Source organism: Lissotriton vulgaris, chromosome 9 (genome assembly GCF_964263255.1).
Source record: "Lissotriton vulgaris chromosome 9, aLisVul1.2, whole genome shotgun sequence".
Lineage (NCBI taxonomy): Eukaryota > Metazoa > Chordata > Amphibia > Caudata > Salamandridae > Lissotriton > Lissotriton vulgaris.
The window spans coordinates 383,178,239-383,202,531 of NC_141697.1; positions in this window are offsets into that span (position 1 = coordinate 383,178,239).

Genomic DNA, 24,293 nt, shown 5'->3' on the forward strand with positions numbered 1-24,293 from the left:
AGAAGAAATACTTCATTGTGTTTTACTGTTTCTTGTTGGAGAGGGGAATCTTCTTTAGTTTAAAAAGCTTCACTCTGAACTTCCTGAAGGGTAGTGAGAGGAGTACAGTGGCTATCCAGGAGCCCACACGGCCTACTATTGAGAATTGGCCAAAAAGTGTGGTTTGATCAGATCAATTGAAACAAACCTTTCATCTCCCAGCTGGCAAGAGGTGGAAGAAGTACAGTTCTGGTACCTTCGACAGCCAGGACAGGTACAGGCACTCTGTAAGTTGGCCCAAATTCTTTCTTGACCACTACTTTTTTCCTGACCAGATCCCCAAACTCTGGGACCCAGCCGGGTCTTGCTGGTACAAGCTTCACTTCCTCAGTGGCAGTGCATTTTACTTGGACTTTGCTTTGTGCACCCAGGAAATGATTGAGTTCCTTTAAAACAGCCACACGTTCAATGATGCAAATGGTGTTTCTGACACCACTGCACTGGCATTATCCAGTCTGGGACCCACAATCTCACTCCAAACAGGATTTTATATGGAGTACGACAATCCAGGGATTTTCTTGGCATGTTATTGAGTGCCCCAACTGTGACCCAAGCCTAATACCCCTTTTGTTAACGATTGCTTCAAGTCACAGTTTTTTCCTCTCAACTATAGAATTTCCCTCAATTGATAGGGTGTGGAGCACCGCAAGGCCACACCCAAACATTCCATGGCTTCCTTGTAAGCCAGAGAGCTAAACACCAGACACTGGTCGGGATGTAGTGTGCCAATTGCATATGTCCCGATGAAGACTTGCCAATCCTTTATAACAGTTTGGGTGTCAGCTGACCACTGTGGCCAAACCCACAGGAATCTTGAGCATGAATCCACTGCCACCGCAACTTACTTGTAAGCCCCATCTGAGTGTATAGGGGCCACAGTGACCCAAATAAACAACTGCTAGAGGTTTGTCTGAAATCAATAGAGATGTCTATGGAGGATGTGCTATGGTGTAACCCTTCATTTGCTGGCAGATGTTATATTTGAGGACAAAGTCTGTGGTCTGTTCAGTAAGACCAGGCCACAAATAGCGCTGCTTCAATAATTAAATTGTTGCAGTAACCCCTGTGTGTGCTGAACCCAGACCCTCATTTGCTGCTAGTATTAACCCCAATCTGCGATAAGTGTTTGGTATAACTCTCTCCCCCACTCCCGGAATTTAACATACGGAATGTTTTGTGCACCTACTTTGTAGGAGTACTTGAGTGGGAAGCCTTTTGGAAGGTGTGTGTCATTGCGATTAGGCATTGACAGCCACCATGATGTCTCTGTCTAATCTCGTACTAGAACGAGTGATTGCAGCAACACCAGCAGTGTGAACTGCTGCCTTAGCAGCTTCATCAGCCATGGAATTCTCTGCAATGTGAACGGCAACATGTTGATGACTCAATGTGTTGATAACATGAGCCTGTGGCAAGCATTCTTTCAGCTTCGTCACCTGTTCCCAAAGCAGCTTGTGCTTGATTGCGCAACCCTTGGAATCCTGAAATCCATTCTTGCCCCAATAATACAGGTACTTATTATAGGACTGGACACAGTAATACGAATCACACACAATGAGTGTGGGGAATCCTTATTTTGTAGTGCCAGTATCAGGGCCTTGAGTTTTGCCAGCTCCGCGTGTATGTTTTTTGAGGACCGAACTTTCCATCATGCATGTTCCCCTTTACTATTGCACATGCTGTAGAATATTAGTGTCTTGTCCCTATGACAGGCTGAGCAGATCCATGAGTATAAATGATGTAATCATATTGATCTAGAGGCATTATTTAATTCAAGAGAGGATATGCTCGTTCGTACTGCAGGAATGCTTGTGTTTGTAACGTAGAGTCGAATCAGTAATCTACATCTGTTGCAGTGACAGGATAAGCCCATTGTATCCATTGTTGATGTAATGCTTAGGCATTTGGAGAGCTCGCTTTCGTAATGGCCTCTAAGGTCGGTGCGGGGTAACCACAAGTTAGCATTTCCCCTGTGCTAGTGCTCTCTCTCTCTCTCTCTCTCTCACTAACTACAGGAGTTTGTACTGCTGTCAGAATTTTCTCAGTGGGTGCAAAGCGCATTTCAGCATTTGTATTTAAATTATATTTTTTTGCAATAGGTACTTGTTAGACCTGGCATCCTTGGTGTGGTTTCCCCCTATCTTTTTGCCTCTACCTCCTGTATTTTTGATGCTGTGCTGGATTTCGTTTTTGCTGGTTTAGATGCTTTGGACACTCTGCCGCTGCTGATCAGTGTCAGAGTGTAAGTGATCCCTGTGTAAATTGTTATTGTGATTGGATATATATGATTGGCATATTTGTATCACCAACAAGTCCCTAGTACATTGAACTGGGTGTGCCAGGGCTGGTGATGACAAATGCTACTAGTGGGCCTGCAGCACTGAGTAACCCTAAAATGGTGTCTCAGACCTGCCACCGCAGTGCCTGTGTGCAGTCTGTGAACTGCCATGTCCTCCTAGTCAGTGTCCCCACTGACCAGGCCTAACCCTTGCCTTTCTGTGCAGATTGGTCACCCCTATGGAATTTCCAGGGTACCCCCCTGGGCAGGGTGCAGTAGATGTGAAAGGTAGAGCATGTACTAGTGCAGGTGACATGCTCTGGTAGTGAATGGCAGCCATTTTCGTTTTTCACTATTGTAAAGCTACCTTGCCCATAGGCTATCATGGGGAATGCTGGCTACAGTGGCTAGCAGTATATCTTCCCATAGGAGCAAGGTAGGACATACAAGTCTGGTATCCCTGAACTCAGAGTTTAATAACACATCTTTTAGGAAAGGTGGTTTTTAACTCCTGTGTTTGAGAACAGCACTTTTAGAAAGTTGCTGTTCTCTTGTCTGACCTTTCTGTATGCCTTGGCCTGTTTGTGAATTGACTGTCTGGTCTGAGCGTGACAGAGGCTGGGGAGCCCCCAGGAGGCTGACTGGGTCAGCCCTGGACTGAATGGCTGCATTTGCAACTTGAGTGGTGGGAGGAGATAGCACCTGGGCCTAAATAGGGCTGTGCCTGCCTTCCACAATGCTGGCTCCACCTCCTGCTGGGCGGCTGATGACCCTACCCCTCACTCTGAAAGGAAAGGAGAAGCCAGGAAAACAAAGTGCTCAAGGAACACCCAGAACTGGTTTAGACCGGGCTCAGGGCCCACTTGCACAAAGAGAACAAAGACATTTAGAGGTATAAGTACAGGACCCCTGACAACAGAAAATTAGATCATCCTGGAATCAAGAAGGAACCTCTGCCAAGGAGAAAGCTGAAACTGAAGATGGAAGACTGTCCTGCTGTTGCTCTGCTAGACTGGCCTGCTGTTGCTTTGCTGCCAAGGAGAGGGGAAGGACTTTGCTTTGTGCTGTGTCCCCTTGCTTGAGGAATCTCCAAGGGCCTGAGAGAGAGCTGGATCCCTGTTATGAAGTTCCAGGAACAGAAGGACTTCACCCCCAGCTCCCCTGAACTCTACTGAGAGAGTTATGTCCTTCCTGGAGTGCGTGGCCCAGGTGTGGTGCCTCTGGAAGTTGTACCTGCGTTGGGAAGCTGGAAACTAAGATTTTAAAGAACTTTCTGCAAGTTTTGTCGCAAACCTGGCTGAGCGAGAAAATTTCCGCCGCTACGAAGACCGAGATCCTCGCAGCGCCTGTCGCCGCTGCCTGAAGACGTCACACCCTTCGTTAGCGGGAAGATTTTTGGCGCTGGGAACATCATCGCAGAGCCTGTCATCGCTGGGTGAGATCACCGCATCATGTCGCTGCAAGAATCATCGCAGAGCCCCGAGAATCATCGCATCGTGCCTTTGCGAGCATTTTCCTATGGAACCTCTGCACCGGAATCCATGCAAGTCATCTCCTTCCTCCCCATACAGACCAGATTCGTCGCTACACGCAGCAGCATCCATTGGAATTGTCGCTAACGCCTCCCCAGGGTCTCAGGAGTAATGCATCGCTTGTTTTCCACCGCAACAGCTTCTGTTTTGGAACTTTGTCGAACTTAAAGGCACTGTTGGCTAAAAGTGACGCTACTGTGAACTTTTCACGCAACTGTGGATTATTTTACCGCTAACATTAAAAAATCTTTTGCAACCCTATTCTAGAACTGTGTATGTTGGATTTTTGTTGTTTTGGTCTTGTGTAGTAGTTTAGATTAAATACCTTTATTTTTCTAAACTGTTATGGAGTCAGTTTGTGGGGTTTTCACTGTGTTACTGTGAGTTTGGGTACAAATACTTTACACATTGCCTCTGATAAGCCTTGACTGCTCGTGCCAAGCTACCAAGGGGGTGAGCAGGGGTTATCTCAGAGGGTTTCCTTCTTACCCTGACTAGAAGCAAGGGCCCCTATTTGGACAGTGGTACCTTCCTCTGCCAACTAGAGACCCCCAGTTCTAACAGTACTGTATCACCTTCATTGAAAGTGATATAAGTGTACCCGGTTGGTCCAGCGATTACACGGATCACCAGGTTGGTGATGTTTACACATGTGTGTAAATGTTTGGAAGGTACTTATAGCAGCTTGTATGGAATGTAGAATGTTTGCATGTTCCTGGAACAATGGTTGATTGAAAAATCAGGTCTAATCAAGGCGTAATCCAAATTGTATGTTCTGCCAAACTTTTTAAATCCTAAAATGGATTGTAGTCATTGGAGGTTGGAGCAATCTGCATATTTCTAAAAAATGTGCCGCCAGGCGTTTGCCTTCACTTGACAACTCATATCCTAAAAACATCACATTCAGGTGTTTCTACCGTAATATGCTCACTCAGCACTACTACCCTCAGACAATCCATCAGGTTCCAGCGAGCTATGTGACTTCTGCCATGCTGTCCAGCATTTTCACTTCCCATTCCCCATTCAGAAGTAGTGTCTTCAGTAGCCTGGACATGCCTTATTTTAATCCCGGGGTGACAAATGCAAAAACAACAATTGATGAACAGAATGCAGAACAATGTCAAATATTCACCCCAGCACTGAGATCTGGGCCTAAATCCCAGGGGCCTTATTTATGAAGGCCTTGCGCCCCCGGTGCGTCACTTTTAAAATGGGAAAAAGTGACACACCAGTGGCGCAAGGCCTTCATAAATAAGGCCCCAGCTACCTTCTTCTATTTAAATTGAGGTTTAGGACGCTTTTGTTTGTCTTCTTTATTTAAAGATGTAGTCTGATGAGCGTGATTTCTGCTTCAGTTTCACATGCTCTTCTGATCTGTGCTATAATAATCCACTACTCTACAAATGTGTATTGGATGAATCCTAAAAGGAACATGTATTAGTATCCTGATACTTGTCAGGCTTTTTAATATTATCACGGTTTCTTAAATTATATTTCTTATCAGTAGTCTCCTGTTGAGCAGACCCACCCTGTGATTGTATTTTATTTTTATTTTTTATTTTATTGTTCCATTTCTTCTTAGAAGAATCAGGTGCTTGCTTAGAGGTATAATTTTCAGAATTACTCTTAACTTGTGGTTTCCCAGGTCTGGCTACCAAATTATTTCTACTTAATAGCATAGGTTTCTTTGATAATATAAGGCAATGCCCGCTCCTGCTGTGCAGAAGTAAACTCCATCGTCATTGGCTGCTCCCTTCCTCTTTATGTTACTTAACATAATGGCCAATACTAAAGCAAAATTGCCCCTCAGCTTCATTCCCAAGTTTAGGGCAGGTGCTGCCCCATACTCATTCTGTACCTGTTTCAGTACTTCAAGCAAAACAGCCAGTGAAAGGTTGCCAGGAGTTCTGGTGTAAATGGCAGCAAAGACTGTACCCCAAGTGGCATAACCTTTCGCCGAGAAGCCATTCCCATTGGCAAACAACTTGTTAATATTCTGTGTTTTTCCTATTGGACCATATTTTTCCAGGTAAATATCCCTATTTCTCTAGGGCCAATTTGTAAGACTAATAGAAACACAGCCATGCTTGTGCCGTGAAGCCAACATTCTCATTTCACCTTACTTCAAAAAGCCCCCTCTCAATCACAGCCAGTTTATAAATGAATTAAAGTGAATCACTGCATTCAGCAAATATTCATTAAAAGGCTTTCACACCCCCAACTTCTTCGTATTGAATGTTGAGGGCGTAACGAGGCAGGCCCCCACTCAGCACACTAAATACTGCACTGGAATAAACACTCCCCACCTCCACCTAGTGCTTCAATGCCCCAATATGCCCCCCATTCCTCTGACCTACGGCATGTGTCGGCATCTTCACGTACAGGTGAACCTCGCTTGCCGCATACACCATGCTGCATTTCAAACTACAGTTTGCGTGCAATGTTGGTGGGTTGGCTAGAACTGGGTGGATGTATGTGTATATATATATATATATACATATATATATATATATATATATATATATATATATATATATATATATATATATATATATATATATATATATATATATATATATATATATATATATATATATATATATATATATATATATATAGTAAATGTATGCCCAGGAGTGAAAATGGGAACTGTGAAGCTCTATCATCCCCATTAAATGAAAGTGAAAACTCTCTTGTGGTGGCGTCTTCTCTGCAGGGCATACATTGACTAATTTTAAGCAGCCTGCCTGGTCGCGAAGGAAGCCCCGCTGCAACAAAAGCGGCCCCACGGCGACCTGAAGTGCGGGACGCCAAGAAGGACAGAGAGGCCGATGGTGAGGGACGTGAACGGCAGTGTGAGCAGCTGCCACAAGTACCAGAAGGCAGTCTGGCACACGCCCACTAGGGCGGGACTTCGTGCATAAATTAAAGGTGTTCCACACAGCTGCCGTTTCTCAGCCTGCAGCCAGTGATCAAGGACACAAGATGTCTGAAACGCGTATGGCAGTTCAGGAGTGAAGATGGGAACTGCGAAGCTCTGTCATCCCCATTAAATGAAGGTGAAAACTCTCTTGTTGTGGCGTCTTCTATGCAGGGCATACATTGACTAATATATATATATATATATATATATATATATATATATATATATATATATATATATATATATATATATATATATATATATATATATATATATATATATATAAGACTTCCCACAATTTGAAAATAATCATCCGGCACTTCAGGTAAGATTCTTGGACACTCTTGTGCTTTTATTATAACGAGGAAAACATCTACGCATTTCATCAGCCACTGCTACCTTGTTCACAATGTTTGAGGCACCATTATTTTCACATTAAAATAACAAACAGGCAACAATGAGAGAGGACATTACATGCCATAGAAACAGGACTAAGCCTTTCTTGTTTGTGGCCGCCATATTTAAACATGTTTTCTTTCATGCATTTCGACGACGTAGCAACACATTTCATTTAAATACCAAGTGGTTCCATAGATCTTAAAGTGCATTATTTATAGCGGGAAAATTCATTTCCTCACATTTTAAAACACTATATTACATCTAAAATACCACAAAATTCATTTTTAATCAGTGCTTGTCAAAAGTTTAAAGTGCAAATGCATAAACATGTTTCAAATTTTGGCAACAACATATTATTCTGGCTAGTGCCTATTTGAATCGGGTTTGAATACTAGAAAAGTAAAGTGCAAGTGCTGTAGTGCAAAAGTATACATCTCCTCCCTTCATTCATAACCACAGTTTTTCAATGGTTACTTCACTATAAAGTGCAAATGCTAAATAAATACAATATATCATGATTTACATAAAATAATCTATGTTAAGAATTATTTTAAAACCCATCATTTCATGTATTTATAGCAAAATTGCAGATAAAAGGTAAAAGAAGGAACATTTTTGTATCCTTTTCCCTATAAGCATATCACTACCTCCAATATATGTTTACTACCCCAAAATCCACTCTAAAGTGCAAATGCAAAAGGGGAGAAAAATTCGTACCCGAAACAATTAATTAAAACCAGTCATAGCAATTCATATGTCCCTACTCATTGCTGTCTTCAAGGTTCTCATTAAAAACATAAATTTCATGGGTTAATACTTGTGCAGGTTTTTACATTATTACTCTTCACTTCATTTTTCAAGACAGACATGTATATAAATCCTCATCCACATTGAGTCCATATAGTTCTATGCAGTTAAAGTCCAAAATAAAATATGTTTCTAACTTTTGGAGTTCCCTCTCCCTGTCCCCTCCTCCATTTTTTCTCGGGACCTCTGCTATACAAGTGTACTGCAGAAGCACAGGGTTACACTGGTGATGGATCTCAAAATGTCTTCCAATGGGATACGTCCTGTCTAGATTCACAATCGCTCACCTATGTTTGAGAATTCTTTGAAATACAGGGAGAGTCGTACTCCCTATATATACATTTTAGGACAGGAGCACTGTACTATATATATATATATATATATATATATATATATATATATATATATATATATATATATATATATATATATATATATATATATATATATACATATATATATATATATATTATGAATATATATATACATATATATATATATACATATATATATATATATATATATATATATATATATATATATATATATATATATATATATATATATATATATATATATATATATATATATATATATATATATATATATATATATATTCACTGAAAAAACCATAGGTTTCACATCAGCAGTGCATTGCAGGCGGGCAAGTTATAGTGAGTCCAACTAACTATAACGTGGGAATTTCAATGGTTTTATGTCAGTAAAATTTCCAGTTAACTATAACTGGTGTGAAACCTATGGTTTTTTCAGTGAATTTAATAGGTTTTTTTAAATGCTAATTCCTAACTATAACTGGTGTGAAACCTATGGTTTTTTCAGTGAATTTCAAAGGTTTTTAAATGTTAATTCCTAACTATAAGTCTCAGTTTATAAGTAAGACTGGTAGCGCTCTAGTTGTTCTGTCATTGGGCTATATTTGGGCTACATCTGGCTGATATTTGGGCTACATTTGTTTTTTTTTGTCTCTGGTGGCCATCTTTGGGCTACATTGGGCTACATTGGGCTACATTTGGGCTCTAACATATGTATAGCCCAATGTAGCCCAATATATATTTAAGTTAATTTTCGTAAAAACCACTTGAGCATATATCTTGAGACATAGCAAAAGCACATCGGGCTACCAGTCCCTACAATTCTGCCAAATTATTTTTTTATTATATTGTTTTTAAAAAAAAAATGTTTTGCCTTGGAGCGCTCCCGGTGCGCGCCCCGGTGAGCGCCCCGGAAAGCGTAGTTTTATGAAGCGCCCAGGGGCGCGCACTGGGGAGCGTCCTGTAAGCGCAAATATTGCGAAAGAAAACATGATCGTGACGTATCGCGTAGCCGCGACCGCGTGATACGCACGGCGTAACGCACCCGGAAGCGCTTGAGCGAATGCGATCGCGCAACGTAGGCGTCCGACACGCTTACGCGACGTGTCAGGTCATGTGACCTGAAAATAACACTTTTTATTGGTTCATAACAGTTTTGGTTTCATAATGATGAAGCCCCTGGTCATGTGACCTGAAAATAACACTTTTCATTGGTTCAATACATTTTTTTTTTCAAAAGGATGAAAGACCCCACCTTTTTTACTTATTCTGACTTTGTCCTTTGACTTAGGACCTGTTTGTACCTCTCTGTACCTTTTTGATCTTTATAATGGCTTCAGTAGCAGCAGCAGCTGGTGCATCTGCACCACCACCACCACCACCACCACAACCACCAAGAGGACCACCACAAGATATCATTGGTGGTCTACAAGAGGAGGAAGAGGAGGAAGAAGGGAGAAGATGGCTTGATGAACAAAATACCCCATACCAGCCAAGACCACACATTATATGGGAGTTTTTTTCCATCCCACAGGGGAAGAAATGCAGCCAAGGTGACTTGCAAAATCTGTGGCGTGGAACTTTCCAGGGGAAACCCGAATAAGAAATATTCATTTGGAAACAACACGATGATACGCCACATGCAGCGCAAGCATCCAATAAATTATTCTGCTGCAGAGATGAGGGAACTGGCCAGTAACCCTTCCCAATCCACAAGCACCACCTCAAAAAGGAAGCAACCCACTCCGTCGGCACCAGAGGAAAGTGAGACGATGCCGTGCATTCAGCCACGATTTGTAGATTTCCGAATTATCTCTAAATATTGTGGGAAGACCATCTCCTACGGAGAACAGAGCGTAAAGCTCATCGTCCTTGCTGGGGACAACCACAAATGCCCCAATAAACCCTAATTATTTCTTTTTTTTTTTTTTATGCTCCAGTTGAGCCATTTTCAATTCCCTGTTTTTTCGTTTCTCCCCATGAAAAATACAAAAAAAATATAAAACTGTTCAGAAAACCCAAAACAAGTACAAAATGTTAAAAAAACAATTAAAAAAATATAAAACAACAAAAAGAAGAAAAAAAACAGTTCTTTTTAGAACTACCTCCAATTTATAAAAAAAGGCTACATTTTTAAAAAACTATTATTCATTTTTCCCCATGGGACGCTCCCCGGTCCACTCCCCGGTGCACGTACCGGGTGCTCGCCCCACGCAAATCAAAAAAAAAATGTTTTTTTTGCGCCGCTGGGCCCTTTTATGGCCCCCATATCAAACCTAGGGGGTCAGGGGGGTCTATCCCTGCCCCCTTATGGTCATTTCCCCTTTTGATTTTTCCACCTCTTATGTCTCGATTTTACCAAGACACAAGATGGCGGCCGCTCCGGACTGTTTCAAATGTTTACAGACACCCGAGAGCCAATCAGCTTTCTGTGCGCAAGTCGCGTGGTGCGCCCGGAGCGCTCCCCGGAGCGCGTACCGGGGCGCTGCCATAGATATATATATTTTTTTAACCTAAATTACTCAAAATCCACTGGAGCACATATCTTGAGACATAGCAAAGGCACATCGGGCTACCAGTCCCTACAATTTTGCCAAGTTTGGTGGAAATCCATTCAGCCGTTCGGGCTAAAAGTGAAACCGGCCGCCCTATGGGAATTAACATGGGGAAAACACGTTTTGGGACCCCCCTTTTATCTCGGCCCCCACTTGACGAATCCCCCCCAAACTTTCAGGGAAGGAGCGGGCCATTTTCTTGGAGAAATTCGCGAAGATTCGTCCACCGGTGCCAAAGTTATTCCCAATAGAATGTTGCGGATTTCCTATGGAAAGTAGATCCTAACTATAACTACCTACTGGCGACCGCCAGTAGGTAATATATATATATATATATATATATATATATATGTATATATATATATATATATATATATATATATATATATATATATATATATATATATATATATATATATATATATATATATATATATAAACACACACAGGTTTGGCGTGCTTAAGCCGTCTTCCACGGCGGGCTCTCGACGGGGAACGCCAACCCCTATAAATCAGCACACTCCTGGTTACAGCACTTCATGAAATGAAAAACCAGAGTCGGAGCCCAAATCAGATGCGGTGTTGTCAAGGTTTATTCGGCAAAGGAAACACCCAACGCGTTTCGTGATCCACTGACCACTTTCTCACATATATATATATAAACATATATATATATGTGTGTGTGTGGGTGTGTGTGGGTGTGTTATATTTACACACACACACACACATGTATAGGAGTTCTTTTTGTCTGCCATCATCAAAAAGAATTGTCAATCATTGTTTTATTCAAAACACGGGACATGTATGGCTAGTATTATGGGATACTGCCCGATGGCTTTTTCCTGTATATGTGATGTTACAATGCATGCAATTACAATGCATGCTTTTACAATGCAGTCTTTACATCACAACCACCATTACATTGCATGATTTTACAACACATGCCATTACAACTCATTTTTTAAAACTACCATTACAGCGCATTCCATTACAACGCATACCATTACAATGCATAATAATTTTAGGGAAACAGTAGGGTAAGTGTTGGATAGTGCAGGGGTAAAAATTACTATTCCCACTCCAGTGAGTGCAACAGTAGGGTAAGTGTTGGATAGTGTAGGGTAAAAATTACTATTCCAGTGTACCCCAAAACCCATACCCACTCTAATACTAAACAAATCTCCATTACTTACCTTATAATGATTTGTAATGGCATACGTTGTAATGGTATGCGTTGTAATGGCATGCGTTGTAGTGACATGCATTGTAATGGCATGCATTGTAATGGCATGTGATGTAAAGGCAGATGTGTTGTAACAGTTGTGCTGTAAAGGTAGGTCATTGTAATGACTGCGTTGTAATGGATGTTTCCCCTTTTTCCTGTATTTTAATATTCTGGCCCCACGGACACTACACTGTTGGTAATGACAACAAATCAAACAAGTTATTTTCATGAATATTATTAGCCGAGGGCATCAGTTTTCTAAAAAGGAAGGTTCTCTATTCACAATGGGGAAAGGAGATATAAAGATTGTGACGCAGGGCTGATGGAGATACCTCAAGAAATTAAAAATTAATTATTATATAGACAAATGGTACATTTTTATGTTTCGCAAAGAATAGTAGCAGTCCACTGCTAATCTCTGTTGGAAGTTCTATTAGACTCCCCCATGTCAACATATTAGTAGAGACATGTCCAAATAGGGTTAGCCTCTAAATGTATGCCATTTTACCATGTCATTGAGGCCCCTGGGTCTGCTTTCTCTGAAAAATCGATTGGGCTTTTTAGGTAATGCCTCATCTGCCTCTGCATACCCTTGGTCCATTTTTTCAAGTACTGCCCGCTTGAAACTCAGGAGTCTATGTTCCGCTTCTTGAAAATATTTTACCAGGCCGGATGTAGCTTGCCTATCCTGCATGTGCTAATGTGTTTCTGGATTCTGATTTTCAACTTCTGGGTAGTGAGGCCAATATAGTGCAACTCACACTCGCAGGTCAGCCTGTACACCACATAACTTGAATTAGAGTTACTGAATTTGTTCTGGAACCAAGAACGGCCATCATTCAGATCTTCATTTTTAGATGCTGTAATAAGTTTACAAACTGTACAAGCCCACCATGGATAGTGTCCTGGGGGGACGTTGGAGAGATTCTGCCGTTTATTTTTGGGACATGTATGGACCAAGCGATCCCTGCCGTTTTGATGCTCTTCAGAAAGCAAATCTAGGCTGCTGCATTTTGTTAGGGCCACATCAAGTAAAGGCCTGTTTTTCTGTCTATCTCTTGTGGACAGTGGATCAATAGTAGATACCACTGGAATGCATGGATTGTTGGTTTTTCAGTTTTTCTCTAAGAGAGCGACCCTGGGGGTGTTTATTGCCCTTTTACGAGCCTGGTTCACCACCCTGCTTGGGTATGCCCTTTTCTTCAGTGGCAAAAGTTGTCACACCAGTACAGTTCCTCCTATACCTAAACAACTGTCCCACAGGAAGATTATCTCTCAGAGCCCTGGGGTGGAAAAATGAATAGTGTAGGAGGGAATTCTGATCTTTAGCCATGATGTCCATATCAAGATACACCACTGAGTCTCTGCTTATGGACCATGTGAAATGAAGGCAGGGGTTCAACCCATTGATCCGAAGCAAACATTGCATTAGACCTCCTCAGTTCCACACTAAATGCACATGGCATCATTGATATAATGTCTCCATGAGCACACATTTGTGCAAAAAAGTTTGGGGTTGTGAAAGATTCATTTCTCCTCAAACATCCCTCTGTAAATGCAGGCCAAACATGGGGCAAATGGTGCCCCCATCTATATGCCTGATGTCTATAGGAACAGCTGACCTTTATAACTAAAAAGAATTCTTGCCAGTGCCAATTCAATACATTTTACTATGAATGTCTAGAGAGTATCATAGAACCATTCCTGTGATTCAAGAGCTCACACAGCTGCTACCAATTTAGCGTCTTGGGAATGCCAGTGCACAGCGATTCGATGTCAAGATTGATAAGGAACTTTGTGGAAGGATCACATTTGATGTCTTTCAGTGCATTCAGCATATCTAATGTGTCTGGTATATAGGTGGGTTGATTGATCGCTGCTTCCCTTAAAAAAAAGTCCGCAAATTGGGACAGTGGTTCAAGCAATGATTGAATGCCCGAAACTGTAGTGTGGTCCAGAGGTGGGCTTTGGGGTTTGAGTATTTTCAGCAAGATATAAAATGCTGGTATTCTAGGTGAGGGATTCACCATAAAGTCAATCCCTTTAGCAGTGATCCACTTTTTGTCTTTGACGTCTTTCACCATGCCTCCCAAAAGTTCTTCTGCCCTGAAGAAATTGCCTACAAGTAGGAAATGGCCATGAAACATGTCAGCCATGTTATTTAAAATGGTCTAACCATGATATGGTGTTTTTAATCATGAGTGCTGGCATTAAAAATTAGAGAAAATTGGTTATTGCCTTTTTCAACTCTTTTTTAAACTTTTTTCTTGTGAGGAAGACGTTTCTCCTCCATCTAAGGGGATCTTGCCGGGTTGTTGAAATGTGGTGTACACTTAATTTAATCAGATAGATCAAAACACACACACAATATTCTTCTGAACTTGTTTAGGTGTTGGTTCCTTCCCATGCATAGGAGAGCTGTCGATGATGATAAAGTGAGAAAATTGGTGAGAATCTGCCAATCGCTCCTTGGTAGTTGCTTACGTGAGGTGCTCTCTTTGTTTTTCCACTTGGGTGTTTTATATTCTCACTTTGCCTATACCTCAGCACTGGACCTGTTTATTCTTTATTAAACAGAACACAGACACAGGGATTTTTTTTAGATTAACTCTAGAGCTAGTCCTATGCTTGATTTAGAAGAAGGGGACCCAGTAACTTGTGAAAAAGATTAACTATGTGTGCCATTCCAAGAGTTTTGTTTAGAATGACTAGTTGAGTGGAGGGCGCCCTTATTGTGTATTCTCTCTTTTGCTCCTTTTTGTATACACAGGTCCCGATGATGCCAATTGCACGTGCACAAATGGGGAATCCTAGATTTAATTTAAACCCGATGCCCAACATTAATATGAATCAATTTCAGAATGCCATTCCACAATTTCAGAATCCAAATCAGAATACCTTGCAACAATTCGCGTTATTCGAAACTTGATGGTTCTGGTGCAGAGAATTCACAATGATAGTGCCTGAGAGAGGAAGGAGATTGCGTACTTGTCGCAGTCTTAGAGGTAGACCAGAATAGCCCATATGTAGATGCAAAGGTTTATTGCTACCCCATATCATTTCTCATTGATTCTGGTGCTACCAGGTCCACAGTTAAAACAGTGAAAGTCCCAGACTTACCTCTCTATGGTAAAACTATCCAAATTGTAGGAGTAACAAATTAACTAATCAAAAATCCAGTTTCTGAAAACGTTCCAGTAAAGCTGGGTTTCTTTTGAATAGAAATACAAATTTGTTGTTTGCAATTCAAGTCTTGTGAATTTGCCACGAAGGGATCTATTGTACAAATTAAATGGCATTATTTACTGTACATCCAATAGTGTGGCATTTCAAACACATGATGAGGATGTGGATTTTAAATTGGTCACACAGCAGAATATTCACTTTGCTAACTATTGATGAGTTACCAGAGGGTATAAAAGAAGCACTGAATGCCAAGGTTTGTGATTTTATTGGGAAAGACATCGGACTAATTATAAGTGTATAACCAATCCGAATTATGGTGAAACCCAATGCTACCTAAAGCTGGGTTCATTTGAATAGAAATACAAATTTGTTGTTTGCAATTCAAGTCTTGTGAATTTGCCACAAAGGGATCTATTGTACAAATTAAATTGCATTATTTACTGTACATACAATAGTGTGGCATTCCAGACACACGATGAGGGTGTGGATTTTAAATTGGTCACACAGCAGAATATTCACTTTGCTAACTATTGATGAGTTACCAGAGGGTATGAAAGAAGCACTGAATGCCAAGGTTTGTGATTTTATTGGGAAAGACATCGGACTAATTATAAGTGTAAAACCAATCCGAATTATGGTGAAACCCAATGCTACCTACAGCAGAACACCTCCATACCATTTGACCCCAGAGACAATTGCAGGACACAATCAGTGATAGATGACATGTTACAGAATGGAGTCTTGAAACCTAATTGGAAGTCCATGTAGCTCTCCAATTATGGTTTTACCAAAACCCAACAGTAAATATAAGATAGTTCAAGATTTAAGAAAAGGCAAAGGATATTGTAGTGCCATTGTGTAATGTGGTACAGAATCCAGCTACCATACTGTTTCAAATTCCATGTAAAACAGAATAGTTCACCCTAATTGACCTATGTCAGGTTTTCTTCTCAGTGCCATTGCATGACGACAGCCAATTTTTATTTTTTTCTGTCTTCCAGCAGGAGGTATTATTATGGTGTTGTGTCCCACAAAGGTATACATAGAGTCCATCTATCCTTAACCAGATTCTAAAAAGACATTTGGAGACTCTGAAAATGCCACACAAATCCACTATTATTCAATAACTAGATGATTTGCTTGTGGCATCAGAAATGTAGAATGCATGTAAAAATGACGCAATCACACTACTGAAGCACCTGGCTGAGAACGGACACAAAGTGTCTCCAGGGAAATTGCAGTACTGTCAGAAAGAAGTTCAATATCTGGGAAACATCATTGTAAAGAGAGCCAGGAAGGTGTCACCAGAAAGAGTGGAGGCAATCTTTCAGATGAATCCACCTAGAACTCAGAAAGTAATAAGAATGTTTTGGGAAATGGTTGACTACTGTAGACAGTGAATACTAAACTTTTCCTTGGTGGCAAAGCCTCTACTGAGGCTAACACACAGAGATGTGTCTGATCCAGTTCCATGGGACAATGATGGTACAAAAGCATTCCTAGAGTTGACTCCGGTGCGCCATTCTCGTTTTGACACATACACATGGAGGATCTCGAAAGCCTATTGCCTACTTCTCTACCTCCCTTGATGCTGTAGCATCAGGACTTTTCAATTTCCTTAAAGCGGTGGCCATGGTAAATACTAGTCTGGAAAAGAGCGAGAGTTTAGAGATGGGATACCCATTAGCTTATGGTCTCTCAGTCTATGGAGCTGTTGTTAACCAGAGCAAAGACTCAATATATGACGCACAATAGGTTGACACAGTAGGAACAGAGTAGCCTCTCATCGTATTATGTTGTTTAAAAAAGTTATTGCCTGGAAGATGACAATTATGATGAAAGTAAACACAACTTACTAGATGTTACGGAGCTGTGCACTAAACCTCGCCCTGTCATTACGGATGAACCTCTGATTGAGCAAGTAGTGTGATTGCATCATTTTTACATGCATTCTACATTTCTGATGCCACAAGCAAATCCTATAGTTATTGAATAATAGTGGATTTGTGTGGCATTTTCAGAGTCTCCAAATGTCTTTTAGAATCTGGTTAAGGATAGATGGACTCTATGTATACCTTTGTGGGACACAACACCATAATAATACCTCCTGCTGGAAGACAGAAAAAAATAAAAATTGGCTTTCTTCATGCCATGGCACTGAGAAGAAAACCTGACATAGGTCAATTAGGGTGAACCATTCTGTTTTACATGGAATTTGAAACAGTATGGTAGCTGGATTCTGTACCACATTACAAAATGGCACTACAATATCCTTTACCTTTTCTTAAATCTTGAACTATCTTATATTTACTGTTGGGTTTCGGTAAAACCATAATTGGAGAGCTACATGGACTTTCAATTAGCTTTCAAGACTCCATTCTGTAACATGTCATCTATCACTGATTGTGTTCCTGCAATTGTCTCTGGGGTCAAATGGTATGGAGGTGTTCTGCTGTAGGTAGCATTGGGTTTCACCATAATTTGGATTGGTTTTACACTTATAATTAGTTCGATGTCTTTCCCAATAAAATCACAAACCTTGGCATTCAGTGCTTCTTTCATACCCTCTGGTAACTCATCACGTGTCACTGGGGCTGGGCACGTTACCATTGAGCACGCATTGAGAAATTTGATGATGAAAATGAGCAACAGGAAGCATTTAAGGTGTACAACCCACTCTCAAATGATGTTTATTCATAGATGGCTCATGCTTTTGAGGTAATAGTGGAACACTCAGAGCAGCACATGCTCTGTGCATCATAAATGATGTGGTTGAAGCTTCATGGCTTCAGAAAAGTCTTTTCTGCCCAAGGTGCTGTACTAATTGCTCATACTAGAGCCTGCAGTTTAACTCCTCAAATGAGAACCACCATATTTACTAATAGCCAGTATGGGTTTTGTGTAGGCCATGTATTTGGAAAGTTGTGGTCACCGAGAGCCTTTCTTACATCCTCAGGAACCCCTACAAAGAACGGGACGCCTGTCAAAGACCTACTGTATACTCTCCAGCAGCCAGGAGAGATAGCTGTGGTAAAGTGCTTAGCACATCAAGGAGGAAGCGCATACGTTGCCATGGACAAACAGTATGCCGACTCAGAAGCCGGATACTGTGCTCTGTTAGCCTATTTATTTGATGGAGGGTTCACTTGTGAGTCAGAAGAGGAGAGTTATTTTGCAATGCTGATGAAAGTCACAGATACATGGGATCAACTGAAACAGGTGCAAGAAAATGTGTGAGAAGCAGAACAGAATGGTTGGATGAAGGCAGGTTATGAGAAAATAATATTTGGATGTCAGGAGATGGGAGATCGGTATTATCAGTTAGCGTTTTGTTTCCAATCGCACAATACTACCTTGGATACAATCACTTTGGGAGCGGTGCAATGGTGGAACTTTTCGGAAAGAATTGGTATAACACCAGATTCAGGAAGCAGGCAGGAGCGGTTTGCCATTGGTATATAATTTGTCAACAGTTGAACTAGGGAAACTTACACATCACTCTAACATACCCAGCAAGAGCAAATGCCGCATTCAACAGGATGCAGATACATTTTATCAAGATGCCTGTCCATAACTTACTGAGATATATCCTGGTGATCGTGCATATCTTCTCAAGATGGTCTTCTTAAGATAGGTGGAAGCCTACCCAACTAGAAGATGCGGCAGCCTCACTGTAGCAAAGATGCTGTTGTACCCGGGTTCAGCATGCCAATTTCTCTTGAGTCAGATAAAGGAACGCACTTTGACAACAAAGTTATGAAAACTATATGCACCGTCTTCAAGATTGAGCAGATTACATTGCAGGTACAGACCAGAAGCCTCTAGTATTGTTGAACAAATGAACGGTACCCTCCAGTCTAGATTAGTTTAAGTCTGTGCATCCACCTCCCTAAAATGGCCAGATACTTTTCCCTTGGTGCTGATGAGTATTTGGAATATACCTGACAGGAAGACGGTGTTATCCCCCCACAAGATCTTAACGGTCAGGGCAATGAGATTACCTGCTATTCCTGTAAATGCTCTGTTAAAAATTACTGACAATATTATTCTGTATTACTGTAAAGGACTGGCTGACATAGTCTGTTGTCTCTCATCAGGACTCAGCTGCCACACAAGATCCACATCAAGAACAGTGCACAAAACCTGAATCCTGGTGATTGGGTCATGATCAAGAAGCATGTTTGGAAGACTTGCTTTCAACCTAGATGGAAAGGTCCCTTTCAGGTGATCCTCAATCCACATACATCTGTTAAGTGTGCTGGAATTCTGAACTGGATTCATGCCTCTCACACCAAAAGAGTGAGCAATCCAGAAGAAGGACCTTTGGTCTTTAATCCTGAGCAAAGAAGATTGCACCACCACTCGAGAAATCACCTAGACCAGCAGCACTGTTGTCAGCTCAGCAAGAAGATGAGAGGGATGAAGATCAATTAACAGAAAATTAAGTGCAAGTACGTGAAATTATGCAGAGTGACCTTGAGAACCTGAGATTAAATCACTGGGAGAAAGTGCCGCTGATGTGTTCCTGAGACAAGATGATCCAGGCAAAGGAAATTGCACTGGAATAATTAGGGTAAATCGGCAAGCAGCATGCACACAAAGCTATGAGAACAAGAATCTGAGAAGTTCTTCAATAACTCATATAACAGAAATAATACCTGAAGAGGCTGAGTCTAGCGATAAGAATCAGCAAAACCTTAGAAGATCAAAAACAGCATGATTGCACTGTTGCAGATATTCAGCACCTGAATGGTCATACTTTCTGAACACTGCATTGAATGCCACTTTAAAAGATTTGTGCAACGTGAATCCTGAACTACTTGAACCTCCCTGAGACAGGGCCTGACTGGCTACCGGGCATTATGGCATTCTGCAGAGCTAGGGGCTGATGTCACTGCGATGGGGCTAATTTCGAAGATGGAGACCTGCGTGTGCTTTGAAATCAACAATGCAAAACGAATTTTGTTTTGCACACGCAGGTCCCCATCAATGAAATCAGCCCCCAGCTCTGTAGAGTGTCAAAATGCCTGGTAGCCAGTCCGGTCCCGCCCTGAGAGAAAGAAAGAAAACAAAAACAAACAGAAAATAATTGAAGAAATCAGAGATTGAGCAGAGGACGTTAGATACTTGAACTGTATCTATTAGAAATGTGTTATTTTAGTTCTTAATTTTACAAAAGATCAACCTAGGACCAAGCTGAAAGTTACAGAAGAGTAGGGACAACATTTTAGATCAACACTGAGTAGGGTTAAGGATTGTCTGGTTAGAAGCTTAAATGAAAAGAAAGCTGTTAATTAAACCCTGCTGCAGGCTATTGGGCTAAGTGCTTTGAACTGTCTCAGAGAATATGTTGCATTAGAAATAAATGTAAATATATTATGGGTTCAGTTTTCGTAATAACATTAATAATGATCATCATAGCACTAATAGGATTTTATCTTGCACCAGAGTCAGAGCTTAGAGCTAAGAACATTACCAATTCACACAATCATAACACTAAGGAAGACCCCTTTAGTTACTCCACTGTAAGCTACAATTAAAATTACTATTCTACTAATATCTATTCTAGGTTAATACAGAAATCTAAATTTCCATGAACACAAAGGACTGCTATGTATGTTTACACTTACCTACATCAGTGTCAGAAGTTACCTATTACCATATGCCTTTATCTTACGCTATTTCTTGCAGTATCCTATTATCATTTGTTTATAGGAGAGAACATTTTGGGTATTTTATTCTAATCATGATCCAATACTTTCCAGTGCACCATTAATAGAAAGCATAAATCTACACTCACAAGCAAAGGAAATGAATACAGCCTGGTACTGTTTCTTTCCTCACTTGCCCATAGATAGTGTACAGGCTTATAATGACAATTTAACCTATTTAATGTGTCCAAAAGAAAAGGCTTATATAATGGCTTTTGAAGAAATGTACACTAACATGACCTGTACTACTGACAAAAAGAGTGATGTCCTCGAGAATGCTTAGAGGAAAGAAGAAAATGAATTTGGAAAGAAGATAGTTTACCCTAAACTAAGACTTGATAAACAACACAAAGGGACAATGTGTGTCTATAAAAGATGAACATCTAACAGAACTAGACATGCAGGGATCAGAAGCTGTGAACAAACTTTCGAGTTGACAGGGGGATCTTGGGAAATTTTGAAGGGAAGCAAGAATGTTATTCCAGGGGTTTAATATATTTGTGGACAGAATTCTTACGTGTTGCCAGCTGATTGGGAAGGGATCTGCTTAAAGGCACAATCATTTCAAAAATGTATCATGTAAAATGTATAGATGCACTAATTTTAACACCCCCATATAGACCAAAACTCATTACAGAAACAGAAACTGTACTAGTAGGAGACATATTTAGAGCAGTCATTCTACCTGTAAGCGTCATCTTAAATGGCAAAAAGATTAGAAAATTGTCAACAGCTGTGGACAAAATGGCAAATAGCACATCTGGAGCTTTGCTTGTGATAAACACAGAACTAATAACTATAAGAGTGATGGTTTTACAAGACCGTCTTTCATTCGACATTTTACTTGCAGAAAAGGGTGGATTCAGCATTCTGCTGAATGCTTAAATTAACTCACTGTCGCACATTGATACTTGAGGAAAGTAAGGAAATAGAAAGCTTTGTAAAGAATATTTCATGTTTGGAACCTGAATTTGTGATGTGGAAACAACAGGTTTGTTTGAAAACTTTGGGATAGTGGCAAAGATTCATTAACTTAGGAAAGAGTCAAAATTCCAGGTACTCCAAGCAAGTTTTAAGGTGGCACTACTTACGAAAAAATGTATACAATTTCCGTGAATAGCACGGAGCCTTATGAAAAGATTCTGAAGGGTTTGCCATTATCTGTCACAAAGCCCCTTGCCTAGTGGCTGGTGGTGTCACACTTCTAGAGTTTCATCTTAATAGTGACATGAACAGTCATTCTAGCATCATGAGGAATGGTAAGTAGGAATGAAAGAAGCCACCCTTCCAATAGAGAATCAGGTGAGCAATGGCAGTTCTTCACACAAGAAAGCTTCCGATAGATGAGATGTGCATTTTTTTGCACATTCACCGGAAATGTGTCAAGGAGTCCAGTAGCACTCTGTCAGCCCAGCAGAGTACTGATTCACATTGGGGGCAGCTCGCAGGTGAGCAGTGCCTTCCAAAGTTTAACCCACACAGAATTTGGGTCTTCAGAATCTTAGGCAAGTCATCCTTGCATTTACTGTATTGTTTTCTTACCACTCTGTAGTTGTAAGATCTGCCCCACTCTACAAAACCAAAATGTAAGCAAAAGGGTCACCTTACAACCTTAACCTCTACATTATTCAGACCCAGGGAAGGGTGAATTCATTCTTAACTTCCTGCACCCTTTATGGATACATGAGCCACTTCATGACATTGTAATGTACTAAAAAGCCAAGATATTATAGGTTGCTAGGTTATGCAAACCGCAAGAGCATTTTTTAGGAAAGTCTTGTACTCTGGAGAAGAGAGGCCAAAAAAAAGGTAAACACAGGCACAGAGAGACAAGAGAACAAAGGATACCAGATGAGAAAGGTTGCCAGCCAGGATAATGCTACCCAGAGGTTGCCACGTCCACAGAAAGCATTACCAAAATTGAGTAATCTAGACAGAAGATTTAAACCTTTACACTGCTCAAATCACCAACCCTACAGCCTGATGTTATAATCGCCTAAACACTAAGCAATAAATTCAGCTGTCTATATCCCACTCAATAACTCACACACAGACCCCACCAAGCACTAGGAACGTAAAATCAGACCCGTACAGTACAAGGTGTGTCAAGACTCCTAAGCAGACAGACAAACTTACATTTCTGACATGGGTTGTCAGAGGGTTAAATCAATCACACCCCAACAAGAATACACCCCACAGAGAAAACCCTAAAAACACTTTGCTTTCAAATGGATTAAGTCAGCAGATCACAAAGAACCACACCTGGAAGGCACCGCAATATCAAGAAAACGTATCTAACACACCTCCACCCTTACAATAATGGGAGTAATCTGAACTCAGACGACCTCAGTGACCACCGTGTCAAAACCCACAACTGATAACACATAACTATACTGCTAACACACCAACATCAGAAATATGTAGTGTTGGGTCAAAGTGCTTTGGTTTCACCGTTTTGCTGCTTAGTGCACAGCGTATACTGCACTAGAATGTGGGAACGCCAAAGATTAGGGGCCTTATTCACAACTTGGCAGTGAACTGGCATCTGCCAACCTCTGTCATCCTCAGGTCCTTTAAGCTGCGGATGGATGTAGTCTTCCCGAAGCTGGAGCAGGTGCCAGTTCAATGGCGATGGTGGTCCAGCTACTTTGATATTATTCAGCTTATTTGTGCCAAGAGGACCCTTCACACTTGAAATGTTCCAAGCATGTAAAATACTCTTACGTCCCCCAAAGACCGTGAGGAACCTATCAGTGCATCAGAGACATTGTTTTATTTTATTTTATTTTACGAAAACAAATCCTTGCTTTGGGTATTTGCTTTTGGAAAATAAAAGAAATGCCAATGAGTCCTCCATGTCACCTATCATAAGAGGTGGCGCCATCACATTGCCAAAAGTGCTCACACGATTTTGACAAAAAAACTGCTCAGCAGGTGGGAAACTTTTAATATAGTGGAGTGGCGGAAGGAGTGCCTCTACCACCCCTTAACCCGGTTGGTTGGCTCATGGACTACTTAATGACCCTCTAGGTAACACAAGTGGATAGCCACGAAGACCTTGTAAGCATTTTTCAATTCTAATGATTTGACCAGACAACATTTCGTTTATTTGAACATTTCTCTGCTTTCAATCCTGTCCTATTAACGATATGGGTCCTCCTTAGCAACTTTCCCATATGCTCAGAAAGGTCTGGTTACATAAGCAAACAAGATTGGTGACTTCTTGAACTTTCACAACCAGTCTACAGTTGAATACCCCTGTTGCCCACTGCCAGCTCTTGTTCTTTAATCAGTGTAGTTTGGAGA